Below are 27863 nucleotides of genomic sequence, written 5' to 3' on the forward strand. Positions count from 1 at the left end.
TGATATTAGGTAATTAGCAATGGGACACCGGTGTCGCCATTGAATCAAAGCGAAGGATACACGCCGCTAGATCGATAAGTCGGCGGTCTCCGATCGATATCTCGTGTCGAATTGGTGAAATAACCTGGTTTAGTGTGTGCGATTTTACTAAAATAGTATAGTTTGAAGCATTTCTATCATCACATTGTATTGTATGCATTCGGTTTCGTTTTCTGTTTGGCTGTAAACTTTTTTTCCTGATGTGATGTTTGACTCTTTCCTCCTTTATTTTTTACCGTAATTACTATCATCATGGGTGTCGCTGCTCGTTAACCAGTTTTGGTTTCTCGCGTTATCTTTCACCCCGAAATGCCATATTCTTTTCTTTCTATTGTTCGCATAAAGTGTATTTTTCTTATGGTGATAAAACGAATACTGAAATTATGAAGTGACATATTTTCTGAAGTTCAGTATAAAATGTTATTTTGCAACGACTTTTGTATTTCTTATAATAATAACAAGAGAGCAATGCTCAGATATATGGACACGTGGACCAGAGCGAAGCATTCCTTACCTTTGACGTTACCGGTACCGTGTCCTCAAAAAACTTCCAAGTTTTCAGTCACAAGAATTTCCGCAGTCAGCCGTCACGCTTGCCGGATTAAAAAGTGATACAGCGCAATTTTGTATGAAATATCAGATCTCATATGAATCATGGAAACCTTAAGAATAAATGAACGTAATAGCCTTCTGGCAAAAACATCAATGTTTAACCACTCAAAATTTCAAAGCAATTGGTCCAGTATTCGAAGAGAAAAGCGATATTATAATGATGATAATAATCAACTTTGACATCATTTGATGTTTTGGAAATTTCTGAATTTCCGTACGAACTGTTCGCCTTGTGTGCGTTCATTTTTTTGTACCAAGGCGAAATTCAAAATAAATTATCTATATTTTAGGTTTATGGATAAGATAGCATTTACATATTTATCCCGAAGAGAGGAAAGGGAACGTACTTAACACTGATCCCGCCCAGAGAGGGTGAGAACTCGCCTAAAATCCCCCCCCCCCCTAATTTAAAGGTGCGACAACATACTTTAGTTCTTAACGTAAATAAAAAAATATTTGAATATTCAGAAAGTGGCTCATACACTGGTGAAGATGATCAGACAAATACATAACACATTATTATGAGTTACAAATAGTTTTATCACTAATAACAAAATATCTACCTCCCCCCTTAAAAATGGGGAAACACCCCCCCCCTCCCTGAAATGAAGCTGGGGAACATACACTACTGCTTAATCATATGACGAACCACGGCCCCACGTCTTGTGTATGAGATAAATTAACCAGTTATTTGTTTCAGGTAGCATGGATTGGGCAACTGTATTTTTTGTGGATATTTGTAACTTGATTCTTAAATTCAATGTTTATTCTTTCTTGTCTATCCAACAGTTACAGCGGGATATTAACATGAATTCGTGAATCCAGAAAAAAAAAGAATGAAACTCAAATGTCCGTGTGTATATCTCGGCTGTGTGGCGCATCTTGCTAAGTGTTAGGAATACGGGGAGTGAAGATTAAGTGTGAGTGGATTGATGAATTCCTCGTCACCGTACGGTAAAGGTAAGATCGGGGCAAAAATTCCAGCCTGGCCCGACAGGGCCCGTGGGTATATAATTACCCAAACCGGACTAATTAACTTGATTTGCAGGCCCAAGCCCGAAGCAAACCCGAAATTTCATATTTTATTTGGGAGTTCTTTGAATTCCACACATAGTTCTAGTATATATTTTTTATAAACCTATATTTATTTTAAAAAAAGTCAGCAATACAGGAGCCCGACCCGACCCGAACGTAATGATTGACATTTCAGGCCCGGGCTTCAGAAATTAGATCCGCCGTAGGGTGGTTTACGTAAACGATGGTCGGTTAAGGCTTCCTTCACCATCAAGTCCATGCATCTGAATAGAAATAACTAGATAAATAATACCCTACCCGATTGGTAACCGAACGAGAGGCCGTGTTTCACCATATGATTAAACCTTCTTATCGACTTTCCTCTCCCCGGGGATAAATGTGTAAATCCTATCTAAATAGTTTTGTTATCTTCACCCTACCTTTCTCTGTTCACCTTTCCATCACAACATACAATAAACAACATTGGCGCTCCTTCCGTTCCCTTACGAGTTTGGGGACTAGCCAAGTGACTCCCGTAGTATTTGTACCTGGAATTATGGCTTAACCCTAACCTGGTACACATACTACGTTCCGTTCAGAACAATAGTCGGTGTCAATTCTCTATCGTTCATTTTATGTCGATTTGAATCGCGACACATTGTTTTCCATTCTGGGACAGTACTCTTGCGCCCTCTCGTATTCAAAATTTCTGATATACGGGGTGTCCATAAACCCCCTAACAATTAAAATTTTGTTATTAAGTCAGTTCTCAATATATTTTAACCAGGTTTGTTGTTTTTTCATCAGTATTTTTTTAAAGTATTTTTACTTCATTACATCTGTGAGAGCCAAAACAATATATGGTAAAGATAAATTCCCTCTGTAATTTTAATTTTGTTTTAGATGTTATGGACACCCTATATATTGTTTGTTGTGGTTGAAGTCTCGATACATACTGCAACCCATTGAAAGGCTTTATGCTAGGTATGAAAGCGTCTTGCTTGTGCAAAACGAGCTAACTCAACAGTGAATATCTTGTAAATCCTACATTCTGGCTCGGCGGTGTGGCATATCATGCTAAGCGTCAGAAATACGCTCACCATCGCACCTCTGATTACCCTGCGTGGATTTGCAGGTTCGAATTTGCAGGGATGGTTATGTGCGAGGGGATTGCTGGACTCCTCGCTGCCATAGGGTAATTCACGTACCTTGCTGGTCGGTTACGGCTTCCTCCACCATCAAGTTCATGCATCTGAAACGAATAACTGGCCAACTAATCACATACCCAACATGGATTAGTAACCGGCGAGAGGTCGGTGTTCGCCATATGATTAATCTCTTTTATCGATATTTCTCTTCTCCGTGATAAATAACTGAATCATATCTTATCCGTTTCTCTTGCATTTGAATCCGTTATCCAAACACTCATAGGTTTCAATTCGAAATTGCAAATCTTACCGCTGCCGCAAAGCACAAAAAACGGTAAAGCTGTCTTCGAGCATTTAAAATGTAATGTCTGTCAGAACTATCTCAATTGTTATGGATTTATCTGTAGAAAGTGCGCATTTCCCTTACAAATAAAAACAATTTGTCCGTAGCACCCAAGCGAGCCACAAAACAGTTGAAGGGGGCGACAATAATGGGCGCAACACTGTTTTTTTTCTGTTGATCAAGAATTGTTTGAAGATAATGGGATTTGGAATCTACCAATAAAAAAAACACGAGGAATTCTTCATCAAACATTATTGGTTTTCAGAATATTTTTATTTGAATTAATATATTACAAGTCTTCTCGTGGTAACAAAATTTGAACAGCGGTGGGATTCGAACCCACGCCATCGAAATGACTGGTGCCTTAAACCGCTCGGCCACACTACCCCTCATGTATCAGCGTTAATGTATATTCTATTTTCAACCAACTTATGCAAATAGAATAATATGTATGCATAGTGCGTTGTATAGATGAACCTTATTGCAACCTCTCGAGTATTGCGAGTGGCGGGATTTATGTCTGACAATTAAGAACGGATTTATATCTTTATTTTTTTAGTCAACATTTAGTATTGTTTGAGAAAAGTACTCTGGAGATGCCGGGCATCGATCCCGGTACCTCGCGCATGCTAAGCGCGCGCTCTACCATATGAGCTACATCCCCGATGCGGCTATGCGTGTTCAAATTTCATATACTCTTATATAAAAACACAATAATTCCTTTTCTGAAAAATAGGTTTGATAAAGTAAGGTATCGTATAGGTAGCGTAGCCGGGCGTTCTGAAACGTCTGAAATTTCGTTGACATGTGCAGAGTTTGTTGATATTGTTCCCTAGACTCCGCGCGTGCCGAGACTGCTATTACATACAACTGTCCGCTTTCAAGTCTCTAGTGCAGGGGTTCTCAACCTGGGGTTCGCAAACCCCCAGGGGTTCACGAGAAGATTTCCAGGGGTACTTGAATGACAGTTAAGTTTTCATGTGTTGCTATTTTTTAATGTCCTTTACTATCAGAGGAAAATGCGTGCCGATTGAAAATCAGCGTGAATTTTCCCTGATCCTAATATAAGATAAGATTTTATTTCGATTCATTCGCAAAAACAAAATAAACATATATACTCAAAAGATTAAGGCGAAGAATCTGGAAAGTGAACAAAACCTAATAAAATAGGTTTAAAACGTATTAAACGCGTTCACTTACCAAAGAAGAAAGAAACGAGTCACAAACACAAACAAATAAACATGAATATTGACGGCAGTCATTACTCAGGCGTTTCACTTGGTAATCAGGTTGCGTGCAATCTTTTCAAAAACAAAAAAGTGAATTAAATATCCGCTGTGCGTGTGATGCGGCATGTAAACAAACAGTCCGAAAAATCCTAGTAGGAGGTGCGAATGCATGTTTCCGTTCCATACTCAAACATATATCTAGTAAAATCTACTAAAACGTTAACACACCAATGAAAAAATCGATCGTAAAAAATTGTAAAAATCAAATTTTCAAATATCAGTTCGTGCAGTTTAACCGTAGTAGTATATTTTTACGGTTTAACATTTGTATATCCGGTCTTCTCCATATTTGAGCAGAGCATAATTTCGTCCATCACAAAATCTTCCATTTTGCACCCATGTTGCACATTTCCAGTCTTCCAATCTTGCGTTGTTGTGACTCAACAATGTGAAATTCACAGCTTTGCAGCCAAACTGAGCAATCTTAAAAGACAATGTGCTGTTCGCTCTTCAAATTGAGAAACTTATTTGCAATGAACAGGGACTACCTTCACACTAATGTTCTGTATTAGAGAAATGAATACTTTTGTTTAATATCATTGAAAACAGTGATTCCCAACCTTTCTGGCGGACCGGTAAAATTAAATAAAATGTACTCGCGGACAGGAAAAAATTTAAATGAGTAAAATAGAAAATAATAACATATATTTGCGAAATGTAATGCAATGGTGGGCAATTGAAAGCATTTCATATGAATAAAAACAAATAATGCGTCGGCCAAAAATTGATATAAGTAGATCAAACTTTCTCCAGAAGAAACTTATTCTCCTCGTTCTTATTGAAAAATATCGAAAAACTTTGTTGGTCAACTGATCTCATATTAATCCTTCTGCAGTTAGAAAGTGTTTATTTCGATTTTCCAATACAACAAAACAATACATGGCAAAACAAACAAATGTACGGAAAATCAGGAAAGTGGGCAAAATCAAAAAAAGATTTAATACGTGCTGGTGCACATGCCCACTTACCCCAAACAGCAAACAACACATTGAAGTAAATTGAAAAAAAGGAACACGGAAGATAATTCGGGCGGAAATACTTGGGTGTGGATGTGGAGTTTTAACATGGAGTGTAATTTCTACTGTATCTGTACATATAAATAACGACAATTGTAGAACATAAACAAACAAGCAGTGCGCAATATATGGTAAATAATTTGATTACAAACGCACTCAACTAATAGTCTACCGGACGATAAACAACAAGGATAAAAGTACCATAAAAGAAAACAACAACAAACGAAGTAAAATATGACAAGAGAATTGCCCTGGCGTTACAACTTCAGTTTTAATCAAAATTCATGTGCTTAGTGTAAGTAGTCTTTTTTATGCAATCTATCTTCAAATATTCGTTACATTTGACTGTTCATGTTTTTCCTAGCTTCGACCAGTTTTCCATGATAAACTCCACGCAGGCCAGCAATGCTTGCCTAGCATGATCTGATGCGAACTGTAACATATCGTATCAGTACTGTATCCGACAACATCGTTTTGATTTAAGTTTGTATGTATCTTCTCAGTAGGGTTTATACTCGTCTAATTTCCAAGTTTTCGTCCAAATATTTCCTACTCCAGTATTCCACCGTTGATATTTTACGTCCGCATCCGACGGCGGTCTCAACAGGAGCCAACATTAGCCAACACATCAAACAAACCTGCAGGGTCGCAACAAGCTCCTATTTTACTGGATGCCATTGCGAAGACCTGGAATACTGTCCATGACTCTTTTCTGCTTTGAACAAGAAATATTCCTAACCTTTTAATTGGAAGTCCATATTGAGCAGGAAAAGCATGCAGAACAAAAAAAAAAATACATGTGCCGATCTTTGGCTTTCTAAATTTTGCCAGATTTGCGATTAATCGGAACCGAAAAAGTGAAAAATGTGGTTACTCAGCGCTAAGACGTCGTCGGGCTATTGATACCACAAATAGAAATATGTCGACGAAAAAGAGATTGCGTAATAAACAAACACAACGCCGTTATTCCGGGTTCGGTAAAGCGAGTGAGACAACTGAAAAACAACAAAATTTTTCACATACTGACAAAAATGCTCCCACTGCTGGTCCGCGGACTAGGTGTTGGGAACCATTGCCAACCAAACCAAATTATTAGTTAATATATTGAAACTTATTTGGTTACTGGGGGTTCGTGTTGATTATTTCATGACTCGGGGGGTACTTAACAGGAATAAGGTTGAGAACCCCTACTTTAGTAGTTAAAAACGTGTGAAATCTTGGTTGTGTATTTTAATCTTCAGTTAAAACAGTAGAACATCAGAAGACTTAACTTAGTTTGTGGAACAGGCTTATCGTTGCAGTATAGATGCGTGTTGCGATAGATTCTCCAGTCGAGGGACAATCAAGTAAACGCCCCAAAAATCGAAACGCGTCATCACCTCACTCGACCAATCAACGGTCGACGCGACCCGGACCATGGTGTCGCTGTAAATGAGAGAACTTATACAAAAGAAATGTTTTTTGTATTGAAAATATATAAGTTTAAATCCGGAAAAATCTTGCGAACAAATAAAATTCATAATATGATATTGCGATCAAAGTACTCTGGAGACGCCGAGCATCGATCCCGGTACCTCGAGAATGCTACGCGCGCGTTCTGAGCTACGGTGCTCGGAGTCGATATCCGCATCTCCTTGGATCGGGCGTCTTTTGGGTATCCAGGTCGCCCCGACTTCTTGACGTAAAACTGTTTTAAGATTTATATTTATTTGATTTATATATTATTGTTATTTTTCTATTGCTGTTAGACTTATGACATGAGTGTCGCTGCTCGATAACCAGGCTTGGTGTCTCGCGCCTCCCGTCACCCTAAAGTACCATATTACTTAATTTTTGTATTGTGTATTCACAATGTGTGCTTTAGAATGGTCGAAAAATAAATTAATGGTATATGTAAATACTGAGATAATAGACACATTCTTTTTTTTCAGGATTTATGCTGCTCACCAGTACTGCTGTTACGGGTGTGCAATGAAACTAAAAAAGCGGCAAAAAACATGTCCTGTCTGTAGACGAAATATTGATTTGGTTGTCAAAAATTATATTTACCAAATATAATGTAATGTATTTTAAATGTATTATCAACATTTCTTTTTGCAATACTTAACATATTACATCACATCTGCAGTTTTTACATTATTATCTCACTATTTCGTTTGAATGCCTAATAAGTTTCTTTTATGAATGTTCAGTTTGATAATTGAATACAATCTCGCATGCGAAGGTTTCAAATGGAAATGGCCACAGCGCAAAAAAAAGTATTGAATCAATAAATAAAAAGTGAAACTCTAAAAGGCTCACCATTTCCTATGACTGACATAAAAATAAACAAATGATGAAGACTTCAACAAGGATATTTACAAATATTTATTTAATATTATTGTTAACAAGTTGAAAGAAATATATATACAACAATTCGTGTGAAATAAGACAAAGGCAATTAAGCCACTGTGCCTCGCAAGAAATCGAGAATTTCCTTCAAGGCGAAATACCTCTTTCTAGATCTCAGCAAATTACAAGAGAAAAACAGTTTCATTTTTATTTTTAACGTTTTTAGCATTTCCATCAGAAAATCTATATTATATGTGGCCAAATTTGGTCTGTTTTTCACAATCTCCCGTAATTGGTATCTAGAAAGATTTTCTTTACCTTTAAGAAAACCCTCTACATTTACGTGGTAATACAACCACAGCATATCAGTTTGAGATATTATTCTCTTGCGAGAAACTGTAGTTTTAATTGCTTTTGTCCTCGCAGAATCTCTATCTGAACAGGATATTCTTTTTTTCGGCGTTTGGTATGCTTTTGAGGAGGTTGAGGGTAGGTCCAATGTGGTGTCAATAACTTCTTCAGTTATTTCGGGTGTTTCGGAGGGTACGGAAATTCCGGAGGTTGAAGGTATATCAGAGGGGTCCACAAGTATGTCAGATTGTTTTTCCGAGAATCGGGTTTCAGCTGCCAATAAGTTTTGAGATATTATTTCTGAACCACGCAGAGCTGTGTGCTCCTTGTATAGTAAATGATATATTTTTCGTGATATTTTCAATGAATGGCCCATTGCCCTGGCCACATCTCTTTATTGGTATTCGGGCATATTTGAGGCCCGGGTTTCGGTCATTTTTCGCATTATTGTGATGCTGATGTTTTCGCCGAAAACTTTTGCCGGTGACGATCTGACGCACTTGTCGACCCGTTTTTGTTTCTTCAAAGGGGTGACTATCGATAGTTAAATATATTTTGTAGTATCGACAGTATTTTACATATATTTGAATATTAGGGTATACTTTGCAGAGTTGTGAGTCCATGATTGAATATATCCTGTTATTTTACGTTGTATGTACATATAAAATTGTCCAATGGAAGCGAATGCGTTTACGAAGTTTTATTACCTTTGAAAATATTTCATAGTCTTCTAGTGACATCGTAAGAAAACTTACCAGTCTTTAATTTTTTGTTCCTTCACTGTAATTTGGAACAACCTTTGATCTTCATATTCTCTGGCCTGTTTGAGCTCGCCAACCTTCATACAGGAAAAGTACCCAACACTCCCGCCGCGTTCGAGGATATGGCGAGCTACAAACAGGCCAAGGCACGTGTTGAGTGTTTTCTCGGAGACAGGTTAAACGTCGAGGTCTTCGCCTCTTGATATTCTGGACCACTGAAATACCTGAAAACAAGCGAAATTGAAAAACTTGAATATGTTTAATTGTAACATAATTTTTTTTATTTGCATCTATAACAATTTGGCCTATTTAAAATGTTGAACATTGACACATCATACATTAGAATGTAAGTGAACGGAATTAACAGTTTCGCCAACAGAATTTTTAACTTTTGTGAATATTCGTCGAGTAATACGTTTCTAAAGTTATTTGGAAAATACATTTTTTTTGGAAGATATAAAGCTAGGTTAAGCATTTAATATAAATAGAATTAAAAAAAAAATGTTGTATTGGTAATCCTACCAAATAAATTTGTCACAATAAGGGGAATTTTGCAAAATCGATCGTTTCACAAACCTCAACAGATTAGGCTATGATAGAATTTGAATTTCATGTTTACTAATTTAGGAAATAATATAGTACTTACTCAATGACGGGTCCCAATAGTTTGTCCATCCGTGCCCGGTCTGTCACGTTCTTCAGGGAAGTTTTCTGCCTTTTTTTTCTGCTAGCAGATGCGGAAGCCAAAGCTATACCATCAATGATCCTTTTGAAATCGACACCAGCTACTGTATAGTCATTAAACAGCGTCCAATTACAGAAGTGCTTAATGGCTATTAGGTGGCGGTATTTGAGGGCAGGAGATATCTTGTTGTTCGTCTCAAGTAGCTGGTGGATATTTACTGGAGTCACACCTTCGAAATAAATTTTGAGTTCGTTTATCGCATATTTCGCCATTTGGGGGTCCTTTGCTTTCTGGTTAATTACACCTTTTTGCAGATCCGCTTCATACTTTTGGAGGATCTGAAAAGAAAGTACCATCAAAATATTTAGTTTGTTGTACGATAGGGATGTGTGTGTACTAATCCTATGAATGTGCTTATGAAATAATGAACACGTAATCTCACATCATAGTATATGGACTCTTGCGTAATATTTCCTAGTGTTTCATCCAACCCCTCTCCTTGTTTTTATGAACTGTCCTCAGATGTCGTCTCAAAGTCGCTGTCAAATTAACTTTATGGCAGATGGTGCATCTGGTATATTTGTTAAAATCTATTGCGGCACCGGTTTGACGGTAAAGATATCTGTAGAATTGAGTAAAATAAATATGATGTAAATATTTGCATACGAAACAGAATGACAGGAAGCAGTAATAATAGTCAGAATACGAAATTTGAATAGCCAAGAAGCGATGAAATGGATTTTAGCAATAACAACCGTCCAGAACGTTCAAAATGACATCGAAGACAAAAAATTCTCACTACAATATTTACCCCGAGTAAAATTCTCCCTATAACTCCACTGTAAAATTTTTGCACTTATTTTAGGGGAGGCTTCGCGATTTGTAGTCTATATTTCTCTCCTCCGTGATAAATAAGTGAATCATATCTTATCTGTTTCACTTGCATTTGAATCCGTTATCCAAACACATAGGTTTCAATTCGAAATTGCAAATTCTTACCGCTGCCGCAAATCACATAAAACGGTAAAGCTGTCTTTGAGCATTTGAAATGTACTGTCTGTCAGAACTATCTCAATTGTTATGAATTTATCTATAGAAAGTGCGCATTTCTCTTACAAATAAAAACAATTTGTCCGTATATTAGTCCGGCAACTCTACAAGCATATAACAGCCAAACAAAACATCACTGAAGAGCGGAGAACACGGCCGACCAGCGCAACGATCGGAGAAAGAGAGCGAAAGACATGATTTTTCTCTCACGTGTAGTGAGTGGTCAGAGTCCAGATCCGACAAAACAGCATTGAATAAGGGTCAACACAACAGTCCACAAACATCAAAATATATATCCACACGATATAAACAGAAGCACTATGGTCCGTGACAATAGCGAGGTAGAGTGGTCTAACTTGCTACTTGATTGCTACTTCCGTTTCTATCAATCGTTTTGTTTCGGCTCTCAAACATAAACAAGACAAAAAGTAGGGCGTTCTGTAACGTCTGAAATTTCGTTAACATGTGCAGAGTTTGTTGATATTGTTCCCTAGACTCCACGCGTGCCGAGACTGCGCTTCCTGTCCGCTTCCAAGTGTCTAGTAGTTTAAAACGTGTGAAATCTTGGTTGTGTATTCTAATCTTCAGTCAAAGCGATAACGGTAGATTTGATCCAAAGTTTCAGTAAAAGTAAAAATGTCATGAAAAGACTTAACTTAGTTTGTGGAACAGGCTTATCGTTGCAGTTGAGATGCATGTTGCGATAGATTCTCCAGTCGAAGGGCAATCAATTAAACGCCCCAGAAATCGAGACGCGCTGAGTGTATATCCAAGAGGTTGGAACAAATTGAAAATATATTCATTCAAACACAAAAGCACCCTTGAAATTTAATATTGTTTAACAATCTGGAGATGCCGTGCATCGATCCCGGCACCTCGCGCATGCTAAGCGCGCGCTCTACCATATGAGCTACATCCCCGATGCGACTATGTTGTGTTCAAGTTTCATATATTTTTATATAAAAACACAATAATTCATTTTCCTAAAAATAGGTTTGATAAAGTAGGGTATCGTATAGGTAGCGTAGCCGGGCGTTCTGAAACGTCTGGAATTTTGTTGACATGTGCAGAGTTTGTTGATATTGTACTCTAGTAGTTGGAAACGTGTAGAATCTTGGTTGTGTATTTTAATCTTCAGTAAACGATAAAGGTAAAATTGATTCAAAGTTCCAGTGAAAGTAAGTATGACATCAAAAGACTTAACTTATTTTGTGGAACAGGCTTATCGTTGCAGTTGAGATGCGTGTTGCGATAGATTCTCCAGTCGAAGGGCAATCAATTGAACGCCTCAAAAATCGAAATGCGTCATCACCTCACTCGACCAATCAACGGTCGAGGTGACCCGGACCATGGTGTCGCTATAAATGAAAAGACTTATACAGTCCCGGTACCTCGCACATGCTAAGCGCGCTCTCTACCATATGAGCTACATTTCGATGCGACGGTAAACGGAATCAGGAATTTTTATCAAACATTATTAGTTTTCGGAATTTTTCTATTTGAAACATTATATTACAAGTCTTCTCGTGGTAACAAATTTTGAACAAAAACTGGCAGCGGTGGGATTCGAACCCACGCCATTGAAATGACTGGTGCCTAAAACCAGCGCCTTAGACCGCTCGGCCACGCTACCCTCCATGTGTCAGCGTTAATGTATATTCTATTTTCATCAACTTATGCAATAGAATAATATATATGCATACTACGTTGCATAGATGAACCTTAAGCATCGATCCCGGTACCTCGCGCATGCTAAGCGCGCGCTCTACCATATGAGCTACATCCCCGATGCGACTATGTTTTTCATCAAACCTTATTAGTTTTTAGGATTTTTTTATTTGAATTAATATATTACAAGTTATCGTGGTATCAAAGTTCGAGCAAAAATTGGCAGCGGTGGGATTCGAACCCACGCCATCGAAATGACTGGTGCCTTAAACCAGCGCCTTAGACCGCTCGGCCACGCTACCCTGAATATATCAGCGTTGATGTATATTCTATTTTCATCAACATATGCAAATAGAATAATATGTATGCATAGTACGTTGTATAGATGAACCTTAAGCTTAGCATTGCGAGTGGTGAGATTTATGTCTGACAATTAGGAGCGGATTTCTATCTTTATTTTTTTGTGGTTAGTTTGACTTATTGGGTAAAATTATGAAATAATGAAAGACCTTTTTTGAGTGTTTATGCCAGAGGTTGGAACGAATTGAAAATATATCCATTAAAACACAAAAGCACCCTGAAAATTTAGTATTGTTTAACAAAAGAAGTCTGGAGATGCCGGGCATCGATCCCGGTACCTCGCGCATGCAAAGCGCGCGCTCTACCATATGAGCTACATCCCCCATGCGACTGGCGGATTCGAACCAACGCTATCGAAATGACTGGTGCATTAGACCAGCGCCTAAAACGGAATTTGGAATTCTTCATCAAACATTATTAGTTTTCGGGATTTTTCTATTTGAAATATTATATTACAAGTCTTCTCGTGGTAACAAATTTTGAAAAAAAAACTGGCAGCGGTGGGATTCGAACCCACGCCATTGAAATGACTGGTGCCTAAAACCAGCGCCTTAGACCGCTCGGCCACGTTAACCTACATATGTCAGCATTAATGTATATTATATTTTCATCAACCTATGCAAATAGAATATTATATATGCATACTACGTTGTATAGATGAACCTTAAGCTTAGCAGTACGAGTGGACTTATTGGTTAAAATTATATATCAATGAAAGACTTTTTCTTAGTGTATATGCAAGAGGTTGGAACGAATCGAACATTTTTTAATTCAAACACCAAAGCACGCTGGAAATTTGTTATTGTTTAACTAAAGTAATCTGGAGATGCCGGGCATCGATCCCGGTACCTCACGCATGCTAAGCGCGCGCTCTACCATATGAGCTACATCCCCGATGCGACTATGTGGAGATGCCGGGCATCGATCCCGGTACCTCGCGCATGCTAAGCGCGCGCTCTACCATATGAGCTACATCCCCGATGCGACTATGTTTTTCATCAAACCTTATTAGTTTTTAGGATTTTTTTATTTGAATTAATAAATTACAAGTTATCGTGGTACCAAAGTTCGAGCAAAAATTGGCAGCGGTGGGATTCGAACCCACGCCATCGAAATGACTGGTGCCTTAAACCAGCGCCTTAGACCGCTCGGCCACGCTACCCTGCATATATCAGCGTTGATGTATATTCTATTTTCATCAACATATGCAAATAGAATAATATGTATGCAAAGTACGTTGTATAGATGAACCTTAAGCTTAGCATTGCGAGTGGTGAGATTTATGTCTGACAATTAGGAGCGGATTTCTATCTTTATTTTTTTGTGGTTAGTTTGACTTATTGGGTAAAATTATGAAATAATGAAAGACCTTTTTTGAGTGTATATGCCAGAGGTTGGAACGAATTGAAAATATATCCATTAAAACACAAAAGCACCCTGAAAATTTAGTATTGTTTAACAAAAGAAGTCTGGAGATTTCCCGGTACCTCGCGCATGCAAAGCGCGCGCTCTACCATATGAGCTACATCCCCCATGCGACTGTCGGTTTTGAACCAACGCTATCGAAATACTGGTGCCTTAGACCAGCGCCTAAAAACGGAATTTGGAATTTTTCATCAAACATTATTAGTTTTCGGGATTTTTCTATTTGAAATATTATATTACAAGTCTTCTCGTGCAAAATGCAGGGTAGCGTGGCCGAGCGGTCTAAGGCGCTGGTTTAAGGCACCAGTCATTTCGATGGCGTGGGCTCGAATCCCACCGCTGCCAATTTTTGCACCCTGAAAATTTAGTATTGTTTAACAAAAGAAGTCTGGAGATGCCGGGCATCGATCCCGGTACCTCGCGCATGCAAAGCGCGCGCTCTACCATATGAGCTACATCCCCCATGCGACTGGCGCATTCGAACCAACGCTATCGAAATGACTGGTGCATCAGACCAGCGCCTAAAACGGAATTTGGAATTCTTCATTAAACATTATTAGTTTTCGGGATTTTTCTATTTGAAATATTATATTACAAGTCTTCTCGTGGTAACAAATTTTGAAAAAAAAACTGGCAGCGGTGGGATTCGAACCCACGCCATTGAAATGACTGGTGCCTAAAACCAGCGCCTTAGACCGCTCGGCCACGTTACCCTACATATGTCAGCATTAATGTATATTATATTTTCATCAACCTATGCAAATAGAATAATATATATGCATACTACGTTGTATAGATGAACCTTAAGCTTAGCAGTGCGAGTGGAGGGATTAATGTCTTACAATTAAGAGCGGATTCATATCTTTAGTTTTTTATGGTTATTTTGACTTATTGGTTAAAATTATATATCAATGAAAGACTTTTTCTTAGTGTATATGCGAGAGGTTGGAACGAATTGAACATTTTTTAATTCAAACACAAAAGCACGCTGGAAATTTGTTATTGCTTAACTAAAGCAATCTGGAGATGCCGGGCATCGATCCCGGTACCTCGCGCATGCTAAGCGCGCGCTCTACCATATGAGCTACATCCCCGATGCGACTATGTGGAGATGCCGGGCATCGATCCCGGTACCTCGCGCATGCTAAGCGCGCGCTCTACCATATGAGCTACATCCCCGATGCGACTATGTTTTTCTTCAAACCTTATTAGTTTTTAGGATTTTTTTATTTGAATTAATATATTACAAGTTATCGTGGTATCAAAGTTCGAGCAAAAACTGGCAGCGGTGGGATTCGAACCCACGCCATCGAAATGACTGGTGCCTTAAACCAGCGCCTTAGACCGCTCGGCCACGCTACCCTGCATATATCAGCGTTGATGTATATTCTATTTTCATCAACATATGCAAATAGAATAATATGTATGCAAAGTACGTTGTATAGATGAACCTTAAGCTTAGCATTGCGAGTGGTGAGATTTATGTCTGACAATTAGGAGCGGATTTCTATCTTTATTTTTTTGTGGTTAGTTTGACTTATTGGGTAAAATTATGAAATAATGAAAGACCTTTTTTGAGTGTATATGCCAGAGGTTGGAACGAATTGAAAATATATCCATTAAAACACAAAAGCACCCTGAAAATTTAGTATTGTTTAACAAAAAAAGTCTGGAGATGCCGGGCATCGATCCCGGTACCTCGCGCATGCAAAGCGCGCGATCTACCATATGAGCTACATCCCCCATGCGACTGTCGGTTTCGAACCAACGCTATCGAAATGACTGGTGCCTTAGACCAGCGCCTAAAAACGGAATTTGGAATTTTTCATCAAACATTATTAGTTTTCGGGATTTTTCTATTTGAAATATTATATTACAAGTCTTCTCGTGGTAACAAATTTCGAACAAAAACTGGCAGCGGTGGGATTCGAACCAACGCCATTGAAATGACTGGTGCCTAAAACCAGCGCCTTAGACCGCTCGGCCACGCTACCCTCCATATGTCAGCGTTAATGTATATTCTATTTTCATCAACTTATGCAAATAGAATAATATATATGCATACTACGTTGTATAGATGAACCTTAAGCTTAGCAGTGCGAGTGGAGGAATTAATGTCTTACAATTAAGAGCGGATTCATATCTTTAGTTTTTTATGGTTATTTTGACTTATTGGTTAATATTATAGATCAATGAAAGACTTTTTCTTAGTGTATATGCGAGAGGTTGGAACGAATTGAACATATTTTAATTCAAACACAAAAGCACCCTGGAAATTTATTATTGTTTAACAAAAGTAATCTGGAGATGCCGGGCATCGATGCCGGTACCTCGAGCATGCTAAGCGCGCGCTCTACCATATGAGCTACATCCCATCGTGTAGGTAGCGTAGCCGGGCGTTCTGAAACATCTGAAATTTCGTTGACATGTGCAGAGTTTGATGATATTGTTCCCTAGACTCCACGCGTGCCGAGACTGCGCTTCCTTTTAACTGTCCGCTTCCAAGTGTCTAGTAGTTTAAAACGTGTGAAATCTTGGTTGTGTATTCTAATCTTCAGTAAACGATAACGGTAAAATCGATTCAAAGTTTCAGTGAAAGTAAGTATGACATCAAAAGACTTAACTTTGTTTGTGGAACAGGCTTATCGTTGCAGTTGAGATGCGTGTTGCGATAGATTCTCCAGTCGAGGGGCAATCAAGTAAACGCTCCAAAAATCGAAACGCGTTATCACCTCACTCGAACAATCAACGGTCGACGCGACCCGGACCATGATGTCGCTATAAATTAGAAGACTTATGCAATCCAGGTACCTCGCGCACGCTAATCGCGCGCTCTACCATATGAGATACATCCCCGATGCGACTATGTTTTTCATCAAACCTTATTAGTTTTTTAGGATTTTTTTATTTGAATTAATAAATTACAAGTTATCGTGGTATCAAAGTTCGAGCCAAAATTGGCAGCGGTGGGATTCGAACCCACGCCATCGAAATGACTGGTGCCTTAAACCAGCGCCTTAGACCGCTCGGCCTCGCGCATGCTAAGCGCGCGCTCTACCATATGAGCTACATCCCCGATGCGACTATGTTTTTCATCAAACCTTATTAGTTTTTAGGATTTTTTTATTTGAATTAATATATTACAAGTTATCGTGGTATCAAAGTTCGAGCAAAAATTGGCAGCGGTGGGATTCGAACCCACGCCATCGAAATGACTGGTGCCTTAAACCAGCGCCTTAGACCGCTCGGCCACGCTACCCTGCATATATCAGCGTTGATGTATATTCTATTTTCATCAACATATGCAAATAGAATAATATGTATGCATAGTACGCTGTATAGATGAACCTTAAGCTTAGCATTGCGAGTGGTGAGATTTATGTCTGACAATTAGGAGCGGATTTCTATCTTTATTTTTTTGTGGATATTTTGACTTATTGGGTAAAATTATAAAATAATGAAAGACCTTTTTTGAGTGTATATGCCAGAGGTTGGAACGAATTGAAAATATATCCATTAAAACACAAAAGCACCCTGAAAATTTAGTATTGTTTAACAAAAGAAGTCTGGAGATGCCGGGCATCGATCCCGGTACCTCGCGCATGCAAAGCGCGCGCTCTACCATATGAGCTACATCCCCCATGCGACTGTCGGTTTCGAACCAACGCTATCGAAATGACTGGTGCCTTAGACCAGCGCTTAAAAACGGAATTTAGAATTTTTCATCAAACATTATTAGTTTTCGGGATTTTTCTATTTGAAATATTATATTACAAGTCTTCTCGTGGTAACACATTTTTAAAAAAAACTGGCAGCGGTGGGATTCGAACCCACGCCATTGAAATGACTGGTGCCTAAAACCAGCGCCTTAGACCGCTCGGCCACGCTACCCTCCATATGTCAGCGTTAATGTATATTCTATTTTCATCAACTTATGCAAATAGAATAATATATATGCATACTACGTTGTATAGATGAACCTTAAGCTTAGCAGTGCGAGTGGAGGGATTATTGTCTTACAATTAAGAGCGGATTCATATCTTTAGTTTTTTATGGTTATTTTGACTTATTGGTTAAAATTATAAAATAATGAAAGACCTTTTTTGAGTGTATATGCCAGAGGTTGGAACGAATTGAAAATATATCCATTAAAACACAAAAGCACCCTGAAAATTTAGTATTGTTTAACAAAAGAAGTCTGGAGATGCCGGGCATCGATCCCGGTACCTCGCGCATGCAAAGCGCGCGCTCTACCATATGAGCTACATCCCCCATGCGACTGTCGGTTTCGAACCAACGCTATCGAAATGACTGGTGCCTTAGACCAGCGCCTAAAAACGGAATTTGGAATTTTTCATCAAACATTATTAGTTTTCGGGATTTTTCTATTTGAAATATTATATTACAAGTCTTCTCGTGGTAACACATTTAAAAAAAAAACTGGCAGCGGTGGGATTCGAACCCACGCCTTTGAAATGACTGGTGCCTAAAACCAGCGCCTTAGACCGCTCGGCCACGCTACCCTCCATATGTCAGCGTTAATGTATATTCTATTTTCATCATTTTATGCAAATAGAATAATATATATGCATACTACGTTGTATAGATGAACCTTAAGCTTAGCAGTGCGAGTGGAGGGATTATTGTCTTACAATTAAGAGCGGATTCATATCTTTAGTTTTTTTATGGTTATTTTGACTTATTGGTTAAAATTATAGATCAATGAAAGACTTTTTCTTAGTGTATATGCGAGAGGTTGGAACGAATTGAACATATTTTAATTCAAACACAAAAGCACGCTGGAAATTTATAATTGTTTAACAAAAGTAATCTGGAGATGCCGGGCATCGATCCCGGTACCTCGCGCATGCTAAGCGCGCGCTCTACCATATGAGCTACATCCCCGATGCGACTATGTTTTTCATCAAACCTTATTAGTTTGTAGGATTTTTTTATTTGAATTAATATATTACAAGTTATCGTGGTATCAAAGTTCGAGCAAAAATTGGCAGCGGTGGGATTCGAACCCACGCCATCGAAATGACTGGTGCCTTAAACCAGCGCCTTAGACCGCTCGGCCACGCTACCCTGCATATATCAGCGTTGATGTATATTCTATTTTCATCAACATATGCAAATAGAATAATATGTATGCATAGTACGTTGTATAGATGAACCTTAAGCTTAGCATTGCGAGTGGTGAGATTTATGTCTGACAATTAGGAGCGGATTTCTATCTTTATTTTTTTGTGGTTAGTTTGACTTATTGGGTAAAATTATGAAATAATGAAAGACCTTTTTTGAGTGTATATGCCAGAGGTTGGAACGAATTGAAAATATATCCATTAAAACACAAAAGCACCCTGAAAATTTAGTATTGTTTAACAAAAGAAGTCTGGAGATGCCGGTACCTCGCGCATGCAAAGCGCGCGCTCTACCATATGAGCTACATCCTCCACGCGACTGTCGGTTTCGAACCAACGCTATCGAAATGACTGGTGCCTTAGACCAGCGCTTAAAAACGGAATTTGGAATTTTTCATCAAACATTATTAGTTTTCGGGATTTTTCTATTTGAAATATTATATTACAAGTCTTCTCGTGGTAACACATTTTTAAAAAAAACTGGCAGCGGTGGGATTCGAACCCACGCCATTGAAATGACTGGTGCCTAAAACCAGCGCCTTAGACCGCTCGGCCACGCTACCCTCCATATGTCAGCGTTAATGTATATTCTATTTTCATCAACTTATGCAAATAGAATAATATATATGCATACTACGTTGTATAGATGAACCTTAAGCTTAGCAGTGCGAGTGGAGGGATTATTGTCTTACAATTAAGAGCGGATTCATATCTTTAGTTTTTTATGGTTATTTTGACTTATTGGTTAAAATTATAAAATAATGAAAGACCTTTTTTGAGTGTATATGCCAGAGGTTGGAACGAATTGAAAATATATCCATTAAAACACAAAAGCACCCTGAAAATTTAGTATTGTTTAACAAAAGAAGTCTGGAGATGCCGGGCATCGATCCCGGTACCTCGTGCATGCAAAGCGCGCGCTCTACCATATGAGCTACATCCCCCACGCGACTGTCGGTTTCGAACCAACGCTATCGAAATGACTGGTGCCTTAGACCAGCGCCTAAAAACGGAATTTGGAATTTTTCATCAAACATTATTAGTTTTCGGGATTTTTCTATTTGAAATATTATATTACAAGTCTTCTCGTGGTAACACATTTTTTAAAAAAACTGGCAGCGGTGGGATTCGAACCCACGCCATTGAAATGACTGGTGCCTAAAACCAGCGCCTTAGACCGCTCGGCCACGCTACCCTCCATATGTCAGCGTTAATGTATATTCTATTTTCATCATTTTATGCAAATAGAATAATATATATGCATACTACATTGTATAGATGAACCTTAAGCTTAGCAGTGCGAGTGGAGGGATTATTGTCTTACAATTAAGAGCGGATTCATATCTTTAGTTTTTTTATGGTTATTTTGACTTATTGGTTAAAATTATAGATCAATGAAAGACTTTTTCTTAGTGTATATGCGAGAGGTTGGAACGAATTGAACATATTTTAATTCAAACACAAAAGCACGCTGGAAATTTATAATTGTTTAACAAAAGTAATCTGGAGATGCCGGGCATCGATCCCGGTACCTCACGCATGCTAAGCGCGCGCTCTACTATATGAGCTACATCCCCGATGCGACTATGTTTTTCATCAAACCTTCTTAGTTTTTAGGATTTTTTTATTTGAATTAATATATTACAAGTTATCGTGGTATCAAAGTTCGAGCAAAAATTGGCAGCGGTGGGATTCGAACCCACGCCATCGAAATGACTGGTGCCTTAAACCAGCGCCTTAGACCGCTCGGCCACGCTACCCTGCATATATCAGCGTTGATGTATATTCTATTTTCATCAACATATGCAAATAGAATAATATGTATGCATAGTACGCTGTATAGATGAACCTTAAGCTTAGCATTGCGAGTGGTGAGATTTATGTCTGACAATTAGGAGCGGATTTCTATCTTTATTTTTTTGTGGATATTTTGACTTATTGGGTAAAATTATAAAATAATGAAAGACCTTTTTTGAGTGTATATGCCAGAGGTTGGAACGAATTGAAAATATATCCATTAAAACACAAAAGCACCCTGAAAATTTAGTATTGTTTAACAAAAGAAGTCTGGAGATGCCGGGCATCGATCCCGGTACCTCGCGCATGCAAAGCGCGCGCTCTACCATATGAGCTACATCCCCCATGCGACTGTCGGTTTCGAACCAACGCTATCGAAATGACTGGTGCCTTAGACCAGCGCTTAAAAACGGAATTTAGAATTTTTCATCAAACATTATTAGTTTTCGGGATTTTTCTATTTGAAATATTATATTACAAGTCTTCTCGTGGTAACACATTTTTAAAAAAAACTGGCAGCGGTGGGATTCGAACCCACGCCATTGAAATGACTGGTGCCTAAAACCAGCGCCTTAGACCGCTCGGCCACGCTACCCTCCATATGTCAGCGTTAATGTATATTCTATTTTCATCAACTTATGCAAATAGAATAATATATATGCATACTACGTTGTATAGATGAACCTTAAGCTTAGCAGTGCGAGTGGAGGGATTATTGTCTTACAATTAAGAGCGGATTCATATCTTTAGTTTTTTATGGTTATTTTGACTTATTGGTTAAAATTATAAAATAATGAAAGACCTTTTTTGAGTATATATGCCAGAGGTTGGAACGAATTGAAAATATATCCATTAAAACACAAAAGCACCCTGAAAATTTAGTATTGTTTAACAAAAGAAGTCTGGAGATGCCGGGCATCGATCCCGGTACCTCGCGCATGCAAAGCGCGCGCTCTACCATATGAGCTACATCCCCCATGCGACTGTCGGTTTCGAACCAACGCTATCGAAATGACTGGTGCCTTAGACCAGCGCCTAAAAACGGAATTTGGAATTTTTCATCAAACATTATTAGTTTTCGGGATTTTTCTATTTGAAATATTATATTACAAGACATATGCAAATAGAATAATATGTATGCATAGTACGCTGTATAGATGAACCTTAAGCTTAGCATTGCGAGTGGTGAGATTTATGTCTGACAATTAGGAGCGGATTTCTATCTTTATTTTTTTGTGGATATTTTGACTTATTGGGTAAAATTATAAAATAATGAAAGACCTTTTTTGAGTGTATATGCCAGAGGTTGGAACGAATTGAAAATATATCCATTAAAACACAAAAGCACCCTGAAAATTTAGTATTGTTTAACAAAAGAAGTCTGGAGATGCCGGGCATCGATCCCGGTACCTCGCGCATGCAAAGCGCGCGCTCTACCATATGAGCTACATCCCCCATGCGACTGTCGGTTTCGAACCAACGCTATCGAAATGACTGGTGCCTTAGACCAGCGCTTAAAAACGGAATTTAGAATTTTTCATCAAACATTATTAGTTTTCGGGATTTTTCTATTTGAAATATTATATTACAAGTCTTCTCGTGGTAACACATTTTTAAAAAAAACTGGCAGCGGTGGGATTCGAACCCACGCCATTGAAATGACTGGTGCCTAAAACCAGCGCCTTAGACCGCTCGGCCACGCTACCCTCCATATGTCAGCGTTAATGTATATTCTATTTTCATCAACTTATGCAAATAGAATAATATATATGCATACTACGTTGTATAGATGAACCTTAAGCTTAGCAGTGCGAGTGGAGGGATTATTGTCTTACAATTAAGAGCGGATTCATATCTTTAGTTTTTTATGGTTATTTTGACTTATTGGTTAAAATTATAAAATAATGAAAGACCTTTTTTGAGTATATATGCCAGAGGTTGGAACGAATTGAAAATATATCCATTAAAACACAAAAGCACCCTGAAAATTTAGTATTGTTTAACAAAAGAAGTCTGGAGATGCCGGGCATCGATCCCGGTACCTCGCGCATGCAAAGCGCGCGCTCTACCATATGAGCTACATCCCCCATGCGACTGTCGGTTTCGAACCAACGCTATCGAAATGACTGGTGCCTTAGACCAGCGCCTAAAAACGGAATTTGGAATTTTTCATCAAACATTATTAGTTTTCGGGATTTTTCTATTTGAAATATTATATTACAAGTCTTCTCGTGGTAACACATTTAAAAAAAAAACTGGCAGCGGTGGGATTCGAACCCACGCCATTGAAATGACTGGTGCCTAAAACCAGCGCCTTAGACCGCTCGGCCACGCTACCCTCCATATGTCAGCGTTAATGTATATTCTATTTTCATCATTTTATGCAAATAGAATAATATATATGCATACTACGTTGTATAGATGAACCTTAAGCTTAGCAGTGCGAGTGGAGGGATTATTGTCTTACAATTAAGAGCGGATTCATATCTTTAGTTTTTTTATGGTTATTTTGACTTATTGGTTAAAATTATAGATCAATGAAAGACTTTTTCTTAGTGTATATGCGAGAGGTTGGAACGAATTGAACATATTTTAATTCAAACACAAAAGCACGCTGGAAATTTATAATTGTTTAACAAAAGTAATCTGGAGATGCCGGGCATCGATCCCGGTACCTCGCGCATGCTAAGCGCGCGCTCTACCATATGAGCTACATCCCCGATGCGACTATGTTTTTCATCAAACCTTATTAGTTTGTAGGATTTTTTTATTTGAATTAATATATTACAAGTTATCGTGGTATCAAAGTTCGAGCAAAAATTGGCAGCGGTGGGATTCGAACCCACGCCATCGAAATGACTGGTGCCTTAAACCAGCGCCTTAGACCGCTCGGCCACGCTACCCTGCATATATCAGCGTTGATGTATATTCTATTTTCATCAACATATGCAAATAGAATAATATGTATGCATAGTACGTTGTATAGATGAACCTTAAGCTTAGCATTGCGAGTGGTGAGATTTATGTCTGACAATTAGGAGCGGATTTCTATCTTTATTTTTTTGTGGTTAGTTTGACTTATTGGGTAAAATTATGAAATAATGAAAGACCTTTTTTGAGTGTATATGCCAGAGGTTGGAACGAATTGAAAATATATCCATTAAAACACAAAAGCACCCTGAAAATTTAGTATTGTTTAACAAAAGAAGTCTGGAGATGCCGGTACCTCGCGCATGCAAAGCGCGCGCTCTACCATATGAGCTACATCCTCCACGCGACTGTCGGTTTCGAACCAACGCTATCGAAATGACTGGTGCCTTAGACCAGCGCTTAAAAACGGAATTTGGAATTTTTCATCAAACATTATTAGTTTTCGGGATTTTTCTATTTGAAATATTATATTACAAGTCTTCTCGTGGTAACACATTTTTAAAAAAAACTGGCAGCGGTGGGATTCGAACCCACGCCATTGAAATGACTGGTGCCTAAAACCAGCGCCTTAGACCGCTCGGCCACGCTACCCTCCATATGTCAGCGTTAATGTATATTCTATTTTCATCAACTTATGCAAATAGAATAATATATATGCATACTACGTTGTATAGATGAACCTTAAGCTTAGCAGTGCGAGTGGAGGGATTATTGTCTTACAATTAAGAGCGGATTCATATCTTTAGTTTTTTATGGTTATTTTGACTTATTGGTTAAAATTATAAAATAATGAAAGACCTTTTTTGAGTGTATATGCCAGAGGTTGGAACGAATTGAAAATATATCCATTAAAACACAAAAGCACCCTGAAAATTTAGTATTGTTTAACAAAAGAAGTCTGGAGATGCCGGGCATCGATCCCGGTACCTCGTGCATGCAAAGCGCGCGCTCTACCATATGAGCTACATCCCCCACGCGACTGTCGGTTTCGAACCAACGCTATCGAAATGACTGGTGCCTTAGACCAGCGCCTAAAAACGGAATTTGGAATTTTTCATCAAACATTATTAGTTTTCGGGATTTTTCTATTTGAAATATTATATTACAAGTCTTCTCGTGGTAACACATTTTTTAAAAAAACTGGCAGCGGTGGGATTCGAACCCACGCCATTGAAATGACTGGTGCCTAAAACCAGCGCCTTAGACCGCTCGGCCACGCTACCCTCCATATGTCAGCGTTAATGTATATTCTATTTTCATCATTTTATGCAAATAGAATAATATATATGCATACTACATTGTATAGATGAACCTTAAGCTTAGCAGTGCGAGTGGAGGGATTATTGTCTTACAATTAAGAGCGGATTCATATCTTTAGTTTTTTTATGGTTATTTTGACTTATTGGTTAAAATTATAGATCAATGAAAGACTTTTTCTTAGTGTATATGCGAGAGGTTGGAACGAATTGAACATATTTTAATTCAAACACAAAAGCACGCTGGAAATTTATAATTGTTTAACAAAAGTAATCTGGAGATGCCGGGCATCGATCCCGGTACCTCACGCATGCTAAGCGCGCGCTCTACTATATGAGCTACATCCCCGATGCGACTATGTTTTTCATCAAACCTTCTTAGTTTTTAGGATTTTTTTATTTGAATTAATATATTACAAGTTATCGTGGTATCAAAGTTCGAGCAAAAATTGGCAGCGGTGGGATTCGAACCCACGCCATCGAAATGACTGGTGCCTTAAACCAGCGCCTTAGACCGCTCGGCCACGCTACCCTGCATATATCAGCGTTGATGTATATTCTATTTTCATCAACATATGCAAATAGAATAATATGTATGCATAGTACGCTGTATAGATGAACCTTAAGCTTAGCATTGCGAGTGGTGAGATTTATGTCTGACAATTAGGAGCGGATTTCTATCTTTATTTTTTTGTGGATATTTTGACTTATTGGGTAAAATTATAAAATAATGAAAGACCTTTTTTGAGTGTATATGCCAGAGGTTGGAACGAATTGAAAATATATCCATTAAAACACAAAAGCACCCTGAAAATTTAGTATTGTTTAACAAAAGAAGTCTGGAGATGCCGGGCATCGATCCCGGTACCTCGCGCATGCAAAGCGCGCGCTCTACCATATGAGCTACATCCCCCATGCGACTGTCGGTTTCGAACCAACGCTATCGAAATGACTGGTGCCTTAGACCAGCGCTTAAAAACGGAATTTAGAATTTTTCATCAAACATTATTAGTTTTCGGGATTTTTCTATTTGAAATATTATATTACAAGTCTTCTCGTGGTAACACATTTTTAAAAAAAACTGGCAGCGGTGGGATTCGAACCCACGCCATTGAAATGACTGGTGCCTAAAACCAGCGCCTTAGACCGCTCGGCCACGCTACCCTCCATATGTCAGCGTTAATGTATATTCTATTTTCATCAACTTATGCAAATAGAATAATATATATGCATACTACGTTGTATAGATGAACCTTAAGCTTAGCAGTGCGAGTGGAGGGATTATTGTCTTACAATTAAGAGCGGATTCATATCTTTAGTTTTTTATGGTTATTTTGACTTATTGGTTAAAATTATAAAATAATGAAAGACCTTTTTTGAGTATATATGCCAGAGGTTGGAACGAATTGAAAATATATCCATTAAAACACAAAAGCACCCTGAAAATTTAGTATTGTTTAACAAAAGAAGTCTGGAGATGCCGGGCATCGATCCCGGTACCTCGCGCATGCAAAGCGCGCGCTCTACCATATGAGCTACATCCCCCATGCGACTGTCGGTTTCGAACCAACGCTATCGAAATGACTGGTGCCTTAGACCAGCGCCTAAAAACGGAATTTGGAATTTTTCATCAAACATTATTAGTTTTCGGGATTTTTCTATTTGAAATATTATATTACAAGTCTTCTCGTGGTAACACATTTAAAAAAAAAACTGGCAGCGGTGGGATTCGAACCCACGCCATTGAAATGACTGGTGCCTAAAACCAGCGCCTTAGACCGCTCGGCCACGCTACCCTCCATATGTCAGCGTTAATGTATATTCTATTTTCATCATTTTATGCAAATAGAATAATATATATGCATACTACGTTGTATAGATGAACCTTAAGCTTAGCAGTGCGAGTGGAGGGATTATTGTCTTACAATTAAGAGCGGATTCATATCTTTAGTTTTTTTATGGTTATTTTGACTTATTGGTTAAAATTATAGATCAATGAAAGACTTTTTCTTAGTGTATATGCGAGAGGTTGGAACGAATTGAACATATTTTAATTCAAACACAAAAGCACGCTGGAAATTTATAATTGTTTAACAAAAGTAATCTGGAGATGCCGGGCATCGATCCCGGTACCTCGCGCATGCTAAGCGCGCGCTCTACCATATGAGCTACATCCCCGATGCGACTATGTTTTTCATCAAACCTTATTAGTTTGTAGGATTTTTTTATTTGAATTAATATATTACAAGTTATCGTGGTATCAAAGTTCGAGCAAAAATTGGCAGCGGTGGGATTCGAACCCACGCCATCGAAATGACTGGTGCCTTAAACCAGCGCCTTAGACCGCTCGGCCACGCTACCCTGCATATATCAGCGTTGATGTATATTCTATTTTCATCAACATATGCAAATAGAATAATATGTATGCATAGTACGTTGTATAGATGAACCTTAAGCTTAGCATTGCGAGTGGTGAGATTTATGTCTGACAATTAGGAGCGGATTTCTATCTTTATTTTTTTGTGGTTAGTTTGACTTATTGGGTAAAATTATGAAATAATGAAAGACCTTTTTTGAGTGTATATGCCAGAGGTTGGAACGAATTGAAAATATATCCATTAAAACACAAAAGCACCCTGAAAA

At 38.3% G+C, this 27863-nt stretch overlaps 42 non-coding genes across 42 annotated transcripts; 1 reads left to right on the forward strand and 41 right to left on the reverse strand.

Annotated features, from left to right (window-relative positions):
- Positions 1-3747: 3747 nt before the first annotated feature.
- On the reverse strand, positions 3748-3820 carry Trnaa-agc (transfer RNA alanine (anticodon AGC)). Its single transcript has one exon. It is a non-coding gene; the product is annotated as a tRNA-Ala (tRNA).
- An 8370-nt stretch (positions 3821-12190) lies between these two features.
- Positions 12191-12272, reverse strand: Trnal-uag (transfer RNA leucine (anticodon UAG)). Its single transcript has one exon. It is a non-coding gene; the product is annotated as a tRNA-Leu (tRNA).
- A 255-nt stretch (positions 12273-12527) lies between these two features.
- Positions 12528-12609, reverse strand: Trnal-aag (transfer RNA leucine (anticodon AAG)). Its single transcript has one exon. It is a non-coding gene; the product is annotated as a tRNA-Leu (tRNA).
- A 308-nt stretch (positions 12610-12917) lies between these two features.
- On the reverse strand, positions 12918-12990 carry Trnaa-ugc (transfer RNA alanine (anticodon UGC)). Its single transcript has one exon. It is a non-coding gene; the product is annotated as a tRNA-Ala (tRNA).
- Positions 12991-13159: 169 nt separating this feature from the next.
- Positions 13160-13242, reverse strand: Trnal-uag (transfer RNA leucine (anticodon UAG)). Its single transcript has one exon. It is a non-coding gene; the product is annotated as a tRNA-Leu (tRNA).
- A 331-nt stretch (positions 13243-13573) lies between these two features.
- Positions 13574-13646, reverse strand: Trnaa-agc (transfer RNA alanine (anticodon AGC)). Its single transcript has one exon. It is a non-coding gene; the product is annotated as a tRNA-Ala (tRNA).
- A 101-nt stretch (positions 13647-13747) lies between these two features.
- On the reverse strand, positions 13748-13829 carry Trnal-aag (transfer RNA leucine (anticodon AAG)). Its single transcript has one exon. It is a non-coding gene; the product is annotated as a tRNA-Leu (tRNA).
- A 526-nt stretch (positions 13830-14355) lies between these two features.
- Trnal-aag (transfer RNA leucine (anticodon AAG)) lies at positions 14356-14437 on the forward strand. The gene has a single exon. It is a non-coding gene; the product is annotated as a tRNA-Leu (tRNA).
- Positions 14438-14481: 44 nt separating this feature from the next.
- On the reverse strand, positions 14482-14554 carry Trnaa-ugc (transfer RNA alanine (anticodon UGC)). The gene has a single exon. It is a non-coding gene; the product is annotated as a tRNA-Ala (tRNA).
- Positions 14555-14723: 169 nt separating this feature from the next.
- Positions 14724-14805, reverse strand: Trnal-uag (transfer RNA leucine (anticodon UAG)). The gene has a single exon. It is a non-coding gene; the product is annotated as a tRNA-Leu (tRNA).
- Positions 14806-15113: 308 nt separating this feature from the next.
- Trnaa-agc (transfer RNA alanine (anticodon AGC)) lies at positions 15114-15186 on the reverse strand. Its single transcript has one exon. It is a non-coding gene; the product is annotated as a tRNA-Ala (tRNA).
- A 12-nt stretch (positions 15187-15198) lies between these two features.
- Trnaa-agc (transfer RNA alanine (anticodon AGC)) lies at positions 15199-15271 on the reverse strand. Its single transcript has one exon. It is a non-coding gene; the product is annotated as a tRNA-Ala (tRNA).
- Positions 15272-15372: 101 nt separating this feature from the next.
- Trnal-aag (transfer RNA leucine (anticodon AAG)) lies at positions 15373-15454 on the reverse strand. The gene has a single exon. It is a non-coding gene; the product is annotated as a tRNA-Leu (tRNA).
- A 550-nt stretch (positions 15455-16004) lies between these two features.
- Positions 16005-16086, reverse strand: Trnal-uag (transfer RNA leucine (anticodon UAG)). Its single transcript has one exon. It is a non-coding gene; the product is annotated as a tRNA-Leu (tRNA).
- Positions 16087-17269: 1183 nt separating this feature from the next.
- Positions 17270-17351, reverse strand: Trnal-aag (transfer RNA leucine (anticodon AAG)). The gene has a single exon. It is a non-coding gene; the product is annotated as a tRNA-Leu (tRNA).
- A 308-nt stretch (positions 17352-17659) lies between these two features.
- Trnaa-ugc (transfer RNA alanine (anticodon UGC)) lies at positions 17660-17732 on the reverse strand. Its single transcript has one exon. It is a non-coding gene; the product is annotated as a tRNA-Ala (tRNA).
- A 169-nt stretch (positions 17733-17901) lies between these two features.
- On the reverse strand, positions 17902-17983 carry Trnal-uag (transfer RNA leucine (anticodon UAG)). The gene has a single exon. It is a non-coding gene; the product is annotated as a tRNA-Leu (tRNA).
- Positions 17984-18291: 308 nt separating this feature from the next.
- Positions 18292-18364, reverse strand: Trnaa-ugc (transfer RNA alanine (anticodon UGC)). The gene has a single exon. It is a non-coding gene; the product is annotated as a tRNA-Ala (tRNA).
- Positions 18365-18533: 169 nt separating this feature from the next.
- Positions 18534-18615, reverse strand: Trnal-uag (transfer RNA leucine (anticodon UAG)). Its single transcript has one exon. It is a non-coding gene; the product is annotated as a tRNA-Leu (tRNA).
- A 309-nt stretch (positions 18616-18924) lies between these two features.
- Positions 18925-18997, reverse strand: Trnaa-agc (transfer RNA alanine (anticodon AGC)). The gene has a single exon. It is a non-coding gene; the product is annotated as a tRNA-Ala (tRNA).
- A 101-nt stretch (positions 18998-19098) lies between these two features.
- Trnal-aag (transfer RNA leucine (anticodon AAG)) lies at positions 19099-19180 on the reverse strand. Its single transcript has one exon. It is a non-coding gene; the product is annotated as a tRNA-Leu (tRNA).
- A 537-nt stretch (positions 19181-19717) lies between these two features.
- Trnal-uag (transfer RNA leucine (anticodon UAG)) lies at positions 19718-19799 on the reverse strand. The gene has a single exon. It is a non-coding gene; the product is annotated as a tRNA-Leu (tRNA).
- Positions 19800-20349: 550 nt separating this feature from the next.
- Trnal-uag (transfer RNA leucine (anticodon UAG)) lies at positions 20350-20431 on the reverse strand. The gene has a single exon. It is a non-coding gene; the product is annotated as a tRNA-Leu (tRNA).
- Positions 20432-20914: 483 nt separating this feature from the next.
- On the reverse strand, positions 20915-20996 carry Trnal-aag (transfer RNA leucine (anticodon AAG)). The gene has a single exon. It is a non-coding gene; the product is annotated as a tRNA-Leu (tRNA).
- Positions 20997-21304: 308 nt separating this feature from the next.
- Trnaa-ugc (transfer RNA alanine (anticodon UGC)) lies at positions 21305-21377 on the reverse strand. Its single transcript has one exon. It is a non-coding gene; the product is annotated as a tRNA-Ala (tRNA).
- Positions 21378-21546: 169 nt separating this feature from the next.
- On the reverse strand, positions 21547-21628 carry Trnal-uag (transfer RNA leucine (anticodon UAG)). The gene has a single exon. It is a non-coding gene; the product is annotated as a tRNA-Leu (tRNA).
- A 308-nt stretch (positions 21629-21936) lies between these two features.
- Trnaa-ugc (transfer RNA alanine (anticodon UGC)) lies at positions 21937-22009 on the reverse strand. Its single transcript has one exon. It is a non-coding gene; the product is annotated as a tRNA-Ala (tRNA).
- A 406-nt stretch (positions 22010-22415) lies between these two features.
- Trnaa-ugc (transfer RNA alanine (anticodon UGC)) lies at positions 22416-22488 on the reverse strand. Its single transcript has one exon. It is a non-coding gene; the product is annotated as a tRNA-Ala (tRNA).
- Positions 22489-22657: 169 nt separating this feature from the next.
- Trnal-uag (transfer RNA leucine (anticodon UAG)) lies at positions 22658-22739 on the reverse strand. Its single transcript has one exon. It is a non-coding gene; the product is annotated as a tRNA-Leu (tRNA).
- A 308-nt stretch (positions 22740-23047) lies between these two features.
- On the reverse strand, positions 23048-23120 carry Trnaa-ugc (transfer RNA alanine (anticodon UGC)). Its single transcript has one exon. It is a non-coding gene; the product is annotated as a tRNA-Ala (tRNA).
- A 169-nt stretch (positions 23121-23289) lies between these two features.
- Trnal-uag (transfer RNA leucine (anticodon UAG)) lies at positions 23290-23371 on the reverse strand. Its single transcript has one exon. It is a non-coding gene; the product is annotated as a tRNA-Leu (tRNA).
- A 309-nt stretch (positions 23372-23680) lies between these two features.
- Trnaa-agc (transfer RNA alanine (anticodon AGC)) lies at positions 23681-23753 on the reverse strand. The gene has a single exon. It is a non-coding gene; the product is annotated as a tRNA-Ala (tRNA).
- Positions 23754-23854: 101 nt separating this feature from the next.
- On the reverse strand, positions 23855-23936 carry Trnal-aag (transfer RNA leucine (anticodon AAG)). The gene has a single exon. It is a non-coding gene; the product is annotated as a tRNA-Leu (tRNA).
- A 537-nt stretch (positions 23937-24473) lies between these two features.
- On the reverse strand, positions 24474-24555 carry Trnal-uag (transfer RNA leucine (anticodon UAG)). Its single transcript has one exon. It is a non-coding gene; the product is annotated as a tRNA-Leu (tRNA).
- A 550-nt stretch (positions 24556-25105) lies between these two features.
- On the reverse strand, positions 25106-25187 carry Trnal-uag (transfer RNA leucine (anticodon UAG)). The gene has a single exon. It is a non-coding gene; the product is annotated as a tRNA-Leu (tRNA).
- A 483-nt stretch (positions 25188-25670) lies between these two features.
- Trnal-aag (transfer RNA leucine (anticodon AAG)) lies at positions 25671-25752 on the reverse strand. Its single transcript has one exon. It is a non-coding gene; the product is annotated as a tRNA-Leu (tRNA).
- A 308-nt stretch (positions 25753-26060) lies between these two features.
- On the reverse strand, positions 26061-26133 carry Trnaa-ugc (transfer RNA alanine (anticodon UGC)). The gene has a single exon. It is a non-coding gene; the product is annotated as a tRNA-Ala (tRNA).
- A 169-nt stretch (positions 26134-26302) lies between these two features.
- Positions 26303-26384, reverse strand: Trnal-uag (transfer RNA leucine (anticodon UAG)). The gene has a single exon. It is a non-coding gene; the product is annotated as a tRNA-Leu (tRNA).
- A 308-nt stretch (positions 26385-26692) lies between these two features.
- Positions 26693-26765, reverse strand: Trnaa-ugc (transfer RNA alanine (anticodon UGC)). The gene has a single exon. It is a non-coding gene; the product is annotated as a tRNA-Ala (tRNA).
- A 169-nt stretch (positions 26766-26934) lies between these two features.
- On the reverse strand, positions 26935-27016 carry Trnal-uag (transfer RNA leucine (anticodon UAG)). Its single transcript has one exon. It is a non-coding gene; the product is annotated as a tRNA-Leu (tRNA).
- Positions 27017-27325: 309 nt separating this feature from the next.
- On the reverse strand, positions 27326-27398 carry Trnaa-agc (transfer RNA alanine (anticodon AGC)). The gene has a single exon. It is a non-coding gene; the product is annotated as a tRNA-Ala (tRNA).
- A 101-nt stretch (positions 27399-27499) lies between these two features.
- Trnal-aag (transfer RNA leucine (anticodon AAG)) lies at positions 27500-27581 on the reverse strand. Its single transcript has one exon. It is a non-coding gene; the product is annotated as a tRNA-Leu (tRNA).
- Positions 27582-27863: the final 282 nt, after the last annotated feature.

This window comes from Styela clava, chromosome 3, assembly GCF_964204865.1.
Source record: "Styela clava chromosome 3, kaStyClav1.hap1.2, whole genome shotgun sequence".
Lineage (NCBI taxonomy): Eukaryota > Metazoa > Chordata > Ascidiacea > Stolidobranchia > Styelidae > Styela > Styela clava.